At 34.1% G+C, this 15,183-nt stretch overlaps 1 protein-coding gene across 2 annotated transcripts in view; it reads right to left on the bottom strand.

Moving 5' to 3' along the window:
- Positions 1-15,183, bottom strand: part of SCLT1 (sodium channel and clathrin linker 1) — a 119,032-nt gene that overhangs the window by 7,658 nt on the left and 96,191 nt on the right. Inside the window, exon 19 of one of the 2 annotated variants that reach the window (XR_001160833.3) lies at positions 13,276-13,350. The exons of the other annotated variant lie outside the window; for it this stretch is intronic. The gene's annotated coding sequence lies outside the window, so the exon portion shown is untranslated. The remainder of the gene's footprint in view (positions 1-13,275; positions 13,351-15,183) is intronic. 2 annotated transcript variants of the gene reach the window in all.

Genomic DNA, 15,183 nt, shown 5'->3' with positions numbered 1-15,183 from the left:
TCAGTATTGGCTTTTATCCTTTGAACTTCTTTGTGCTTCTTACATCAATCAATAGATTAACACTTCTAAAATAACTTCAGCTTTTTTTTCAAATGAGCCAACACAAACAACCTAAAAACTTGCCTCTCAAGTGGCCTATATGTGAGTGGATAGTTGTTAAAAGTAGCAAGTAAATTTGTTATAAATATATATGACAGAACAAAAAGTAATGTTTCTACTACTCAATTACACAAATAATTGCTGAATGCTCAGTATGGGCTGGGTAAAAAGCACATGATGATAAACATAGCTGTTGCCATCACAGAATTTACAGACTAAGAAGGAGACTGGTTATTCTAACTCAGAAGCTTTATCAATACCCATTCACTGACCATGAGGAGTTTGAGTATCTGTCATTAATTCCATGACAAACAAACCTAAATGTTTTGTCTTAGTTTTATTTTGGTGGTAATGATAATAGAGAATAAATTATTGTGCTTAAAGTATACTGTACAGCTTAAAATTATTTTTCTCAAAAACAAGAAAAAACAAAACAAAGAAGGCCAAAATGACAAAAGTGGCCAGTCTTTTGGTCAAATGTAATTAAAAGTAAAAATTATGCATATTAGTACTGATGAAAAATAATCTGTGAGATTATGATGAGACAATGATCATGTTTATGAAGTTAGCTAACCTTTAGTTTATAAAAAACATTTTCAGGAAAACTCCTATTGCATAACTTGATGCCTAAGCTCTTAACTTACTTACCCAAAACAATTATCTGAATGATGAATAGTAATGATTTTCCACAAGATTTAAAATCATAAAGATATAAATCATTAAATGAAAATATACTTTAAGTAACTTTGATCTATGTAAGTATTTATCACTTTGCATATCAAGCTCTATTATCGCCACTGGATGGTAAGCAATTTTGTTATTCATCTTTGTATTATAATCTTGTTATAATCTGTAACCTAAACAGAGCTTGGCAACAGTGAAGATGATGGTGGTGGTTTTAACAGAAAATACTTCACAGTGGTTGCTTACTATGTGCTAGGCACTTTCATAAATTAACTTGTATTTAATTTTCACAACTACCTGTGAAATCTCCATTTTTAGATTTGAGAGAATTAAAAGAGAGAGAAATTTAAAAATAAAGTAAAGTAACTTGCCTAGGGTCAACTATCTTGTCAGTGGTAGAGTCAGGATTCAAAAACTTGGTCCTCTGGTTCCAAAGTCTACGCTCTTAACCACTTCCCTGTACTGCAACATGGCAGGCAACTGCTAAATGTTTGCTAAATGAGTGAGTGAGTGGGGGTGGGAAGGATGTACATGAGAGGCATTCTAGGAATATAAATATTTACATACTTACTTGTAAACCTAGCAAGTTAAATCTTTACTTCTGACTTCTTCCTAAAAGTCCAGTCTTATATTTAAACTTAACTCGTCTACAAAGCAGACAAAAACATACACTGGGGAAAAGAACCTTATTCAATAAATGGTGCTGGGAAAATTGGATAGCCACATGTAGAAGACTGAAACAGGATCCACACCTCTCACCTCTCACAAAAATCAACTCACGATGGACAACAGTCTTAAACCTAAGGCATGAAACCATAAGAATTCTAAAATAAAATGTTGAAAAAACTCTTACTGACATTGGCCTAGGCAAAGAATTTATGAAGAAGACCCTAAAAGCAAACACAGTAACAACAAAAATAAATAAATGGGGCCTGGTCAAATTAAAAAGCTTCTTCACAGCCAAGGAAACTATCATCAGAGTGAATAGACGACCTATAGAATGGGAGAAAATATTTGCATGCTACATATCTGATAAAGGGCTGATAACTAGAATCTATATAGAACTCAGGAAAATCAACAAGAAAAAATCAAACAACCCCATTAAAAAGTGGGCAAAGGACATGAACAGAAACTTTTCAAAAGAAGACAAATGGCCAAAAAACACATGAAAAAATGCTCAACACCTCTAATTGTCAGGGAAATGCAAATCAAAACCATAATGAGATGTCACTTAACTCCAGTGAGAATGGCTTTTATCAAAGAGTCCTGAAACAACAAATGTTGGCGTGGATGTGGAGACATGGGAACACTCTTACACTGCTGGTGGGACTGCAAACTAGTACAACCTCTATGGAAAGTCATACAGAGATACCTCAAAGAACTCAGAGTAGAACTATCATTTGATCCAGCAATCCCACTACTGGGTTTTTACCCAAAGGAAAAAAAGACAGTCTATAAAAAAAGTCATCTGCATTCTGATGTTCATAGTAGCACAGCTCACAATTTCAAAGATGTAGAAACAACCTAAGTATCCATCAACACCTGAATGGATTAATGAAATGTGGTATATGTATACAATGGAGTACACTATACTTAACCATAAAAAGTGATGAACTAATACCGCTTGTACTATCCCAAATGGAGCTGGAGCTCATTCTTCTAAGTGAACTATCACAAGAATGGAAAAACAAGCACCACATGTACTCACAATTAAATTGGTACTAATTGATCAACACTTATGTGCACATATGGAAGTAACACTCATAGGGTGTAGGGCAGGTGGCAGGGGGTAGGAGGGGAGGGGTAGATTCACGCCTAATGGGTATGGTGCGCACCGTCTGGGGGATGGGCATGCTCGTAGCTCTGACTTAGGTGGTGCAAAGTCAATATATGTAACCAAAGCGTTTGTACTCCTATAGTATTCTGAAATAAAAAAAAAAAGCCAAACAAAAAAATTTAAAAATAAACTTAACATGTCTAATATTAAACTTTTTGTATTATCTCAAAAACCTGCTTCTCATCCTTCTGCTCTTTTTTTTTTTTTTTTTTGAGACAGAGTCTAGCTTTGTTGCCCAGGCTAGAGTGAGTGCCCAGCCTAGCTCACAGCAACCTCAATCTCCTGGGCGCAAGTGATCCTCCTGCCTCAGCCTCCCAAGTAGCTGGGACTACAGGCATGCACTACCATGCCTGGCTAATTTTTTGTATATATTTTTAGTTGGCCAATTAATTTCTTTCCATTTTTAGTAGAGACGGGTCTCGCTCAGGCTAGTTTTGAACTCCCGACCTCGAGCAATCCGCCCGCCTCGGCCTCCCAGAGTGCTAGGTGCTCAATTTTTATATTGACATCTCTGTCCTAGCTGTCTAGGTTAAAAACCTTAAAGTCAACCCCTATTTCTCACTTTGTCTTAAATGCAACATCTCATTTGTCCCTAAATAGATTCTCCATTTGAAATGTCTCTTACATCTATTTTTCACTCCTACTCAATGTTACTATCATAACTCAAGTTCTTAGAACTTAATTCTTAAATTTATTCCAATAACCAATTGTTTGGGCTTCTCAATATCAAATGAAAAAAATGTATAAAACACTCAAGCACAGTACATATAGAATTATTCAACCAATACACTGGTTTTCTCTCTCTAACCCATATGTCACTAGCATATTTCTCTTTCTAAAACACCACTTTAATAATTTGCTTCCTTGAGCAATAACCTTCAGTGACTCTGCTATTGGACAAAACAGCAGTAGGATTCAAAACCCTCCAAAATTTTGTGTAATTTATCTTTCCAACCTTATCTCTAATAGGAACCTTACACTTCAGTTGGGCTCTCACTGTCTTGAAAACATATTATGTACCAGCTTCAAGTTCATGTTTATATTATTTTTTGTACCTTCTTTCTCTTTTAGATTTCCCATTAAAATCCTGCCCATTCTTTAAGACTTCACCCTTGGTCCATTTCTTTCTATGCTTCCTTCCAGTTCATTTTAATCAGATGGTTCTCTTCTCAAATCAAACCTTTATGATATTTATTTTATATAATAAGATATTTATTAATCCTGTATTAAAATGCTAATTAGTGCCTTATATGTGTGTGTATCCATATAGGCAGTACACATACATGATTTCCCTAAGTAGAATGGAAACTTTCACAAGGAGGATTATTTTTAGTTTCCAGTTTCTACCACAGTGCTTTACACATAGGGATTCAACAAATATAGTCATGCATCGCTTAATGGCAGAGATGTTCTGAGAAACGCATTGTTAAGGGATTTCATTGTGTGTGAACATCACAGAGTGTACTTACACAAGCCTAGATGGTGTACCATACTACACACCTAGGCTATATGGCATAGCCTATTGCTCCTAGGCTACACACCTGTACAGCATGTCACTGTACTGAATACTGTAGGCAACTGTAACACAATGGTAAGTATTTGTGTATTTAAACCTTAACACTTGTACCCCCATAATATGCTAAAATAAAAAATTAAGAAAAACATATTTAAACATAGAAAAGGTACAGTAAAAATATGGTATAAAATATAAAAAATGGCACACCTGTATAAGGCACTTATCATGAATGGAGCTTACAGTACTACTGGAAGCTACTCTGAGTGAGTCTGTGAGTGAATGTGAAGGCCTAGGACGTTACTGTATACCGCTACAGACTTTATAAATACTGTACACTTAGGGCATATCTAAATTTATAAAAAAAATTTTCTTTCTTCAATAATAAATTATCCATATCACTATCTTCAACCTCCACATCTTGTCCCACTAGAAGGTCTTCAGGGACAAAAACATGAATGGAGCTGTCATCTCCTACGATAACAATGTCTTCTGGAATACTTCCTGTAGGACCTGCCTGAGGCTGTTTCACAGTTAACTTTTTTTTTTTCAATAAGTAGTACATTCTAAAATATAAAAAATAAATAATAAATTGACCAAAATGATGTTTTGCAGACGATGACTGTATTTGCTGATTTACAGCTAAATTTCTATGGAAAACCTAGCAGTTGGAAAAGTTTATTCTTTATTTGCTCAATAAACATTTCCTTTACTAAGGAATCTATCAGAAAAACATATTTTAGAAAAAGATTATTTTCATTCATTTAGACCTATTTATATTCTACCTTTCCACAAAAGATTTGAAGTGCCTAAGAAAACTTTATTTTTCATTTAAGCATTTGTTTCAATCTTACAGTTATCTTTTGAATGAAATTTTAGAAGGTATTAAAGAGTGAAGAGAAAAGTGATTTTACCCACTCTATCCCCTGAGACCTTCCTAGAGTCTGTTTTCAGTACTTTGTGACTGCTTATTTGTCTGTCAGGATATTTCACTGCAGGGATAAAGGAAGACCCAGGAAGATGATCCAACTCTATATTACCTATGAAAAATTTCCCCCTCATTAGAGAAAATAATTGAGAGTTCCCTGTATCACGAATGATTTAGGGTAAACATTCAATAAGACTTTCCAGAAAGTTTCACAGTCGAAACACATGCCAAGTAAAGCTATATAATCTCATCTCTGGAAATCTTTAAAACCAGAAACATTCTTACCTACCAGGGATGATTTAAGTGTAGCCTGCCAGAAGACACAGACATAGATGACATTTTCAGTTTCTGTATGCCATTATGGTACTTAAAGAGTATTTTATGCTAATAATTTAAATAAAACAGTACCCAATTTCTCTATAATTTCTGGCATATTATATTAATGTGTTATAAGTTTTAATTATTATCTTCCACTAATTTTAAAATATGTATAGAATAAGAAATCCTTTAGAGTATCACTGGGAATTGCTTAGCTCATCAGAGTCCCACACATTTTTAGTTCGCTTATATAATTCATATTTATGTGATAGAAAGTCTTAGTCAAGTCTAGAAAATAAAAACATAATTGCATAATATAATTTCTGTATAAGTAAAATTTTACTAAATAATTTCTAAATAAGACCATTTATAATCTATTAAAACATTAAATACTTTAGTAAACAAGATACTATAATCAACATTGAGATGTCACCAATTTAGACCATTTGTGGGTTGTCAGAATTATTTAATAATCTATAGAAATTATCTCTTGTCCAGATTATAGTTTACTTTCTTTATTTTCTCGGGCTTTAAATTAGTGGTTCTTCAATTTAGGGTGGCACAGGTGAAGGGTGAGAACCTAAGGCAAGGGTTCCTAACCTCTGGTCCACAGACAGGCTTCAGGAATGTACAGAAACACCTTGAAACTACATGCAGTATCTTGTGTGTTTCTTTATCTTTTGTTAAAAGATTTGTACTTGCTATCCTTCCATCTGCCTGAAATATCTTCCTAACTTTTTTGTATAGCTGATTTCTTCTCATATTTCAAGCCACAGTTTAAATGGTACCTTTTCAGATTACTTTTTCTAAAATAGTCTAGCCTTTCTAGTTCCTACCCCTGTCCCAGTTACTATCTATCTCAGTACCCCATTTATTACCTTCACACAGCTTAAAACATCTAAAATTATCTTGTTTATTTGTTGGTTTACGTTCCTATTTGTCTCTCATTAGCATGAAAGCTCCCTAATGAGAAGCTACATTCACAAGGCTTAAAACAGTGCCTGGCAAATATAAGGTAGTTTTAGCTAAGGCATGTTTAGAATCAACTGAATAGTCCACTCAATAATATTATTTCTAATATCCTATATCTTGCTTTCTCAAAGTTTTTGCTAACTATTTGCTCTCATATCAGAGCTAATGAGATAATTCTACAATTTTATTTTCAAAGTAGCCATCAAGTGGTATAAGGAATTTTGGGGACTCCTGCTAGGACAAGCAACAACACGTGTTCTAAAGCTTTATTTATAAAGACCATTCATAGGAAGCTTATTTAAAAATTATTTGAAGAATGAACTCAAAGTTACAAAGTAATGGGTGAAATTTCCTCACATCTAATGTTACATGCTTATCTTAGAGTAAGTTTGTACTACAAAGTTCATTCATTCAACAAATACTGAAATGAGTGCCTGTTACCTGACACCTACTATGCTGCTGTGCCGGGGAGATGAGGGGGAACAAAATCTAGTCACTGACATAGTGAAACTTAGGAACTATCAGAAATACTGGCGAGCTACTGGGCCTAAAATATAGGTAGTATAATAAATGCTACAAAAAGCTCATGGTGTTATGGGAACACATATGGGGAATTTGGGGATTCGAGAAGTCTTTTCCGAGGAAGTAGGCTTTTAAGCTGATACATGAAAGATAAATAGAAGTTAGATGGACAAAGGCAAGGGAAGGAAGAGTGTTACAGACAATTAAATCCATGTGTGAAGGCCAGGAAATAAGAAAGGCTAATAAATTTAGGAAACAAAGAATTTCTGTATGAATGGGCTAGCGTGTTACTAGGAGGTGGGGGCGGGGGTGAGAGAAGAACAAGCTGGCAATGCAATGAAATACAGATCACAAAAAAGTCTTCTACGTCATCATAGGAAATTAAGACTTATCCTGAATACACCAGGGAGGTGAAGTATTTTAAGAGAAGTGACATGATTAGATTTGAACATCAGAAAATCTTCCTGATTATAGCAGGAAAAATAGTAAGGAAATAATTTGACTGTAGTCAAATTAGGGAGTGATGTTGATAGCCTGAACGATAGCAGTTGGAGAGAAATGGACAGATTTAAGAGATATTTAGGAGGCAGAATTAGCAGCACTGGGTTTAGGGAATGTGAGGAGAAGGAGAGTTCAGAATGATACCCAGAGTTCTGGTTGAGCATCCAATATCCATGATATTACCAATCATGAAATAGGAAATATAGGATGAAATAAAAACTTGGGCAAGGGGTGAAATAATGGGTTCGACTTTGAATATATTGAGTTTGAGGCACCTGTGAAAATGCTCAGTAGAGTTGGAATATAGATTATTTCAAAAAGCTCTGCATTAGAAGATGTTTTATAATAATAATTAGCCCTTTTGTGTTTGTCTCTACCATAGAAATGAATATCCTAATCCATATTGAAAGACAGAAATTCCACATTAATCGTACTTTAATTCTGAATATCACTGACACATACACTAACAGAAATGCTATGGAAATGAGCAAGAGCAAAATTTTCCCTATTAAGTATCCATCTCTTTGAAAATGCCATAAACACTTTAAATAAAACAAATAAGAGAAATTATGCTTGCTTAATGTATAGGATAAGAGGTTTAAATTGAGGCCGATATCTTAGGCATAATTACTATAATTGCTCAGATCATTCTGTTCTTACTGAGATACAGTTTAAGATAAGGGTGAGCCATGTAGATTTTGGTTGATATAGCATAAGGGTAAACTTCCTCAACACATGAAATCCTTTAGTGATGACTGAAGATTAAATTGTATAAGGTTCTATTCTACATTATCTGAGAGAATTAAAAACAAAAGGTGTACTATTCATTTCAGGGAAATGATGGGTCTGCCAGCTGCAACAAGCACTTTCTTCGAAGCTCTCTTATGATAAATTAGCATGTGCCAGATGTTTTTTTTTCTGTTAAATTATACTATAATATGCTTCAGTTACTTTTAGTAATTATGCATTTTGTAATCTGCCAGTACCTGCAGCTGCTTCTCATCCTGTTAATTAAAAAAAAAAATAAAAAAAAACTTAAAAAAAATAGTTACAGCAGCCAAACATTACAGATATATAGCCAAGGAATTACAATGTTTGGGAGAGTAAAGAGAACTCCTTAGGCTCAAATGCTGTGTAATTCACCATATGTATATAGAAAGAGAGTTTGTTTTGGACAAGAGAAGCAAATATTATATATTACATACTCATTTGTTCATTCATTTATTCAATACAATTTAATTGAATGGTTTAATTTTATTGAATTTCCCATGTAAGATGTTACCTCATGATCTTTTAGAAAAGACAGACATAAATGATAGTTATATTACAATTCAGTAAGTGCCATGAAATATTACAATTCAGTAAGTGCCATGAAAAGGAATGGGGAGAATGGTATGGGAGTGTAGGAAAAGAAAAGAATCAATCTGTTGGGGAATGAAGAATACCTTATAGAAAAAATGATATTTGAGTAGAGTCTGAAAGGAAGAAAATTTTTCCAGGTGGAGATTTGGAGAAGACATCTATAGAAAGAAAGAACATGTGAAACTAGCCCCAGAATCATCTTTGACTCCTATCTTTTCCTTCCCACAGCACCTTTTATTACCTCTAAATTAAAAAAAAAAAAAGACCCCCAACTAATCTATTTTTCTCTTTCTTCTTAGTCTAAGCCATCACCATCTCTTAACTAGACTCTTGTGATAGCCTTCTAAGTTGTTCATCAGCTTTTTGACTTACTTCTGTTCTCCACACAGTGGCCAGAGTAATCTTTAATCAAAACAAAAAATCAGATCAGGTGACTCCTCCTTTTAAAACTGTCCAATGGTTTTCTTTTGCACTTAAAACTCTGGCTAATCAAACTGTGTAAGACCAGGTCCTTGTCTGCAGCAGAGAAAATAGTATTCATTAAACATTCCAAGTGTGCCATACATTTCCCAGACTCCCATGCAGTTCTGGCCAATGCAAGGGAAAGTTAGTGATATATATCACTTCAAAGCTGAGTTAGTTAAGAGTCTGTGTTCCTCTTCCATCCCTCTTCCTGTTTCTGTGATTTTGCAAAATCATGTACTCAAGATGGTGGAACCTCCAACGGCACAGCCTTTCTGCCCAACTTCCTTAGACAGGCAACATAAGCAAGAAATAAACCTTTGTTGTGTTTAGTCCCTAAGATTTCAGTTTGTTTGCTGTGGCAGCTGGCATTGCTTAACATAATACATTGCACCTAAATCTGCCCTCCTCTTACACCACTATTGCCTTCATTTTGGATAGTATTTCTTATACTTCAAAGATACCAAGTATGCCTTTGGAGTCTTTGAACTAGCTGTTCTCTCTGTATAGAATGCTTTCACCTGATTTTTAAATGACAGGAGCTTTTTAAATATTATAGTTCATCTTAAGATTCATTATCTCACAGTGTCTTCCTTGTCTATCCATCCATAGGTCTCCAACCATTAATTATCACATTGGCTTATTTTAAATTTTCTGCACAGTATTTATTATCTGATTTTAAACATGTACACATCTATTTATTTGATAATCTCGACTTCCCCATCAATAATGTAATCTTCAAAAAAATAGGGACCTTGGTCTTTGCTGTATCCCATTACTTCAAGAACAGTGCCTGCTCAATAAATATGTGATGAGTGAATGATGTGGACTAGGAGTTGAAAAGGGCTGGCCAAGCACATTTGGTTTATTGGTGTGGTTGTTCAGTTTGGCTGGAGCACAAAGAACATGAAGGACAGAGGTAGAGAAAATAAATAAGGTGGAGGAAAGATTGTGAAAAACCTGTAGGCAACAATAAAACAAAAGTCTTTTAAGTAGTAGGCAGGGCCAGGATGCTATTTGCTTTTTAGAAAAATAATTCTAACAGCAGTATAAAAGATAGAATACAGTGGGGAAAAAATGATGGCAGAGAAACCAGAGTGAAGGAGGTTACTTTAAGAGCCATTGTTAAAGATGTGAGGGCCCTGACCAACTGCAGGATAGGTATATTATTGCATATTTATACATATGCAAGTATTTTTGTAGGACAGATTCCTGTACTGGGAATTGTAAAATGATCTGCACAGTTTAAATTTCATTAGAAGTTGCCATATTACCTTATAAAAAAAGATTTGCCAGTTTACATTCCCACCAATACTGTAAGACGATTCCTGTTTCCCCATGTACTTGTACATACTGGATGCTAACCATCTTTTATATTTTGCCAATTTGCTGGGTAAAATTATTGTTTAAATTTGCATCCTTTCAATGAATAGTGAAGCTGAACTTGCTTAGTTATGTTTAAAGGAGATTAGCATTTCTGCTATTGTGAACTGCTAGTTCATGTACTTTTCCATCTTTCTATTAGATTAACCTTTTCCTTAATTTGTGTAACTTTTGATGAATTTTGCATATTAACCTTTTGTTTTATTTTTCTAGTATGCTATTTATCACTTCTCTTTTATTATTTTTTATTTTGAGACAGAGTCTCACTCTGTTGCCCAGGCTAGAGTGCCATGGGGTTAGCCTAGCTCACAGCAACCTCAAACTCCTGGGCTCAAGTGATCCTTCTGCTTCAGCCTCCCAAGTAGCTAGGACTACAAGTGTGTACCACCACGCTAATTTTTTTTCTATTTTTAGTTGCCCAGCTAATTTTTTTCCTATTTTTTAGTAGAGATGGGGTCTCGTTCTTGCTCAGGGTGGTCTTGAACTCCTGACTCCAAGTGATCCTCCTGTCTTGGCCTCCCAGAGGGCTAGGATTATAGGTATAAGCTATTGTGCCTGGCCTGCCATTTATCTTTATTGTCTTCATATAGAATTTTAATTTTTATGGTTAGATCAATTCATTATTTTTTCTTTTCTTTCTTTCTTTTTTGTTTTTGGAGAGACAGCATCTCACTCTGTCACCCTGGCTAAAGTAAAATGGTGTGAGTGAGGGCTGGGGCTGGGTAGGATTCAAATTCAGGTTGACTGACTCCTGAGTTAGCACTTATCTGTAATGCTGTGCTGCCTCCTTAGATACTAAAAATATTCTACTTTTTTTCATCATTATTAAATATACAATCCTTTTATAAAAGAAAATATTAATGCAAAATCTTGTGAAATATTTCCTACTTTGAAAGTAAACATTTTAGTTTTGATATGTCAGGGCATAACATCACAATTTTGGTGACAGAGCAGAGATATGCGAAAAGGCTTTCTGGCATGTACTTCTATTTCAGTGGTTTAGACCAGGGGTTCCCAACCTATAGTGAATTTTATAATTATTTCATTATATATTACAGTGTAACAATAATAGAAATAAAATGCACAATAAATGTAATGTGCTTGAATCATACCAAAACCATCCCCTGCGTCCCTGGTCCGTGGAAAAACAGTCTTTCATGAAAAAGGTCCCTGGTGCCAAAAAGGTTGGGGATCACTGGTTTAGACAACCAACATAAGCATATCAGGAACTAACTATATATATTCTACAAAAACCAAATTTTTCCTATGTAAAATCCTAAATACATACAATAAAACCTTGTGAGATTATAATGCTTTGTCATGTTTTTATAATTTTATAAAAATTGTCATATAATCAAGAAATATTTAACTTAAATATAATTATTCCTTTTAAAAAAGATGTCTAAAGAAATGACTAAATCTAAAAATTTCGAAGCATATAAAAATGTAACTTACTTTATTTTTGATAACCAATTTACTTTAAGTACTCCTTCCCAACCTATTCAACCTACCCAAAATGTCAAAGAATATGGGCCTTTTAAAATATAATAAAAACAGCACTCTAATCCATGGAACAAAGACCAAATTGTCACAAAAGCAGGAGAAGTCATGGCTGGAGAAATTTGGTTCTTTTCCTCTTGTCTTTAATAAGATGGTTCAAAGGAGGATTCTTTCCCTAGGTAGTTATTGTGGATTCATTACAAACTGTGTTACAATGAACTAGAATGGCAGAAGAAAAAGCAATGACAATAATATCCACTTAAACTTGAAAGGAGATTATGATAAGAATTGAAAAGAATATTGAAAATATCTCAAAGACAATCAAGAACTAGCAATAGGGACAGGAAGGCAATTGAAAAGCTAAAAAAAAATTGGTATAGACTATTTCTAATACTAAATAAAGCATCTGCATGATGTTCTATGGTTTATGAGATGCTTTAATATTTATACTATTTTGTAAATAACCCTAGCAACTTAATGTAGTTTTTATTTTTATAGATGATAAAATTGAGGCCTGGAAAAATAAAGTGATTCATGCATAATGACATATTTGTGGGGCAGAGCTTGGATTTGAATCTAATGTTTTAGTTTTTTATATACCCAAATTGAATTCTATACTAAAAGCTTAAGTCAGTACTCATATTTAGGAGAAAATTTTTAGGTCTTTAAAACCGATCTTTTAATAGTTTCTTTTTTAAGGCCGTTGATAAATATATGATTCTGAATCTTATGTTCTTCAATATCTAAAAGGCTGTCAAATTAAGAGTTATGCATAAAAGACAGAGCCTATTTTGGGAAGACAAACACATCCTCTAGGATTCTATGTAAACTGGAAATAAAATGAATATAATGCCTTCAGTTATTTGTGTTGAATGGATGAGTCAAAAGTTCATAATAATTCTGACACACTACTTAATAAGCCTTGAGAACAATGTAAGTCTTTAGCAATGACACACAAATTGAGTTTGACATAAATTCAAATTCACGGTAAAAGAATTAATTCACTGAAAATAAAGATCAAATTGCTAAAACCTTTGCACCACAGTGAACCTCCATTAGTAAGGATCTTTATAGTTTGACTCCCCAAGTAGAATGTAATACGATTGATGGCAGGAATATGTGTGTTCACTTCTGTATCAATGTTAATAGCTATTTTTTAAAAAATGAATAATATAAGAAAAATAATAATCTTACCTACATTTGATGTCAAGTGATGGTATTATTCTCTTGGTTTTGAAGGAAATATTCTATTTCCTTTTTTCCTTTTATCTAAGAGGTAAAAAAAAATCACTAAATTACTAGAAATTTGGTAGTTTTAACTTATTTAGGGTTTGGAAGGTCTTTACCAAGACTTGGTTTTTAAGGCTGGGCAGAAAAGGAGCTAAACTTTTAAATAGAATAAAAAGACAGTAAAAGTCCTAATACTGGATTCAAGTATACGGTTGGAGTCAAGGTAACAGTTATCTTGACTATTTAAACCAGGCAGGTCTTTGTTACCTAATGTGATTTGCTGAGCATATCTGACCAGCACTGGTGGAAAATCCAAATAAATTTATAAATCAAGCTTTCATTCAAGTAGGAATGTTCCTTAGAAGGTTGGTTAATTTGTTTTAAATTGCTTATTCTATGGATTATTTCTATTTATTTCTCTCTTAGGGCAGTTAACCATCTTATGTTATGTTAGGCATTCTATTTTGTGGAAAATTGTTTACAAAAAAAGATTCTTTGTATTTAATTGAGAATCCAACAAGGAGGCACTATAGCAAAATGGAAATGGACTCTAGGGACAAATGAAGAGTTTGGCCTTATACTGGAGCATGGCAAGTTTATTGTTACAGTTGAGTAGATGGGAATAGAGCCATGGAAGAACATAAATGCAGTGATGGAAACTGTAGAAATTCTCTTCTGATCTCTTCCCTTTTCTCAGTGAAATAGGAATTGCAGTTATCAACTGAAAGTGGTGATAGGGAGGAGTTGCAATAGATTTGAAGAAAAAGAAGAAAGTATGAAGTAGTCACCAAAGAGTAGAATATAAAATGATTGCTTGGCAGCATTAAGGGCTCCTTTTGTGATTATGAATTTAAAGTGAGACCACTCAGCATGGCTGTGTTTTTTTGTTTTTTTTTCCCAGCTACCCTGAGCTCAATGGGTGAAGGTACAGAGAGAATAATGAGTTTGATTCAACCAGAGCTATGTTTGGCTAAGAAAGAAGGGAAGGAAGGGCAGGAGAGCGGAGGATAATTATCCCTATTGATTCTTTCTAAAATCGCACTCTCTCAAAAATATATACAATGTCTATTCCCTTTTTCTGCTTTATTTTTTCTTTAGTACTTATTATCTATAATATATTATTATTATTAATAAATATAATTATTATATTTAATTTCTCTATTTTTCTCTTATTTACTGTCTCCCCCATATAATGAAAGCTCTGTGGGGGCAGGGGTTTTTGGCTGTTTTGTTTACTGCTATTGTCTTTTTAAAAGGTATGATTTCCTTGCTGGATAATGGCAAAGCAGTTATTACAGCATCTGTGCTTCCCCTACTCCCTGCATTGCTCTGCAGTTTAACAAAGAGAAGTGACTGGCTGGCTTATTACTTAGCAGCTATTTCTAAAGTACCACATTCCTTTGATATCATATTGATCTTTAAAACTAGTAATATTAATCTTTTATTCATATTATAATAAAGGGACCTTAAGGTAACAGAAGTTTCTCCAAATTTTCTTAAGTAGAGGAGAGTAATAAAAAATGGAAAATGATGAGAAATGAGATTGAACATGCATGTAAGAGCCAGATCAAAACACTGTTGCAGTAATCCAGGTGAGAGATGATGGTGACCTGAACTAAGGTAGGGGCAGTGGAGATGAAGGGGATGGAGGCAAATGGATTTGGAAAACACTGTGGAACCAGGATCAACCATCCTTGATGACTGATTGTGAAGGTGCAGGAAAGGAGGTAGAGAGAGAAGAGGAATCTACCCTTCTAGTCATTATATGGACCACATCGAAGCTGTTTTCGAGATCACCGCTACCAGAATCTATCAGGCTGTTTCTACAGTAATTGAATGGTAGCTAAAACATCACCAAACAACCCGTAAAAA

The sequence above is a fragment of the Microcebus murinus genome, chromosome 15, assembly GCF_040939455.1.
Source record: "Microcebus murinus isolate Inina chromosome 15, M.murinus_Inina_mat1.0, whole genome shotgun sequence".
Lineage (NCBI taxonomy): Eukaryota > Metazoa > Chordata > Mammalia > Primates > Cheirogaleidae > Microcebus > Microcebus murinus.
Note: the sequence above shows the minus strand (reverse complement) of the source record. Positions and strands in the feature narration are given on the sequence as shown.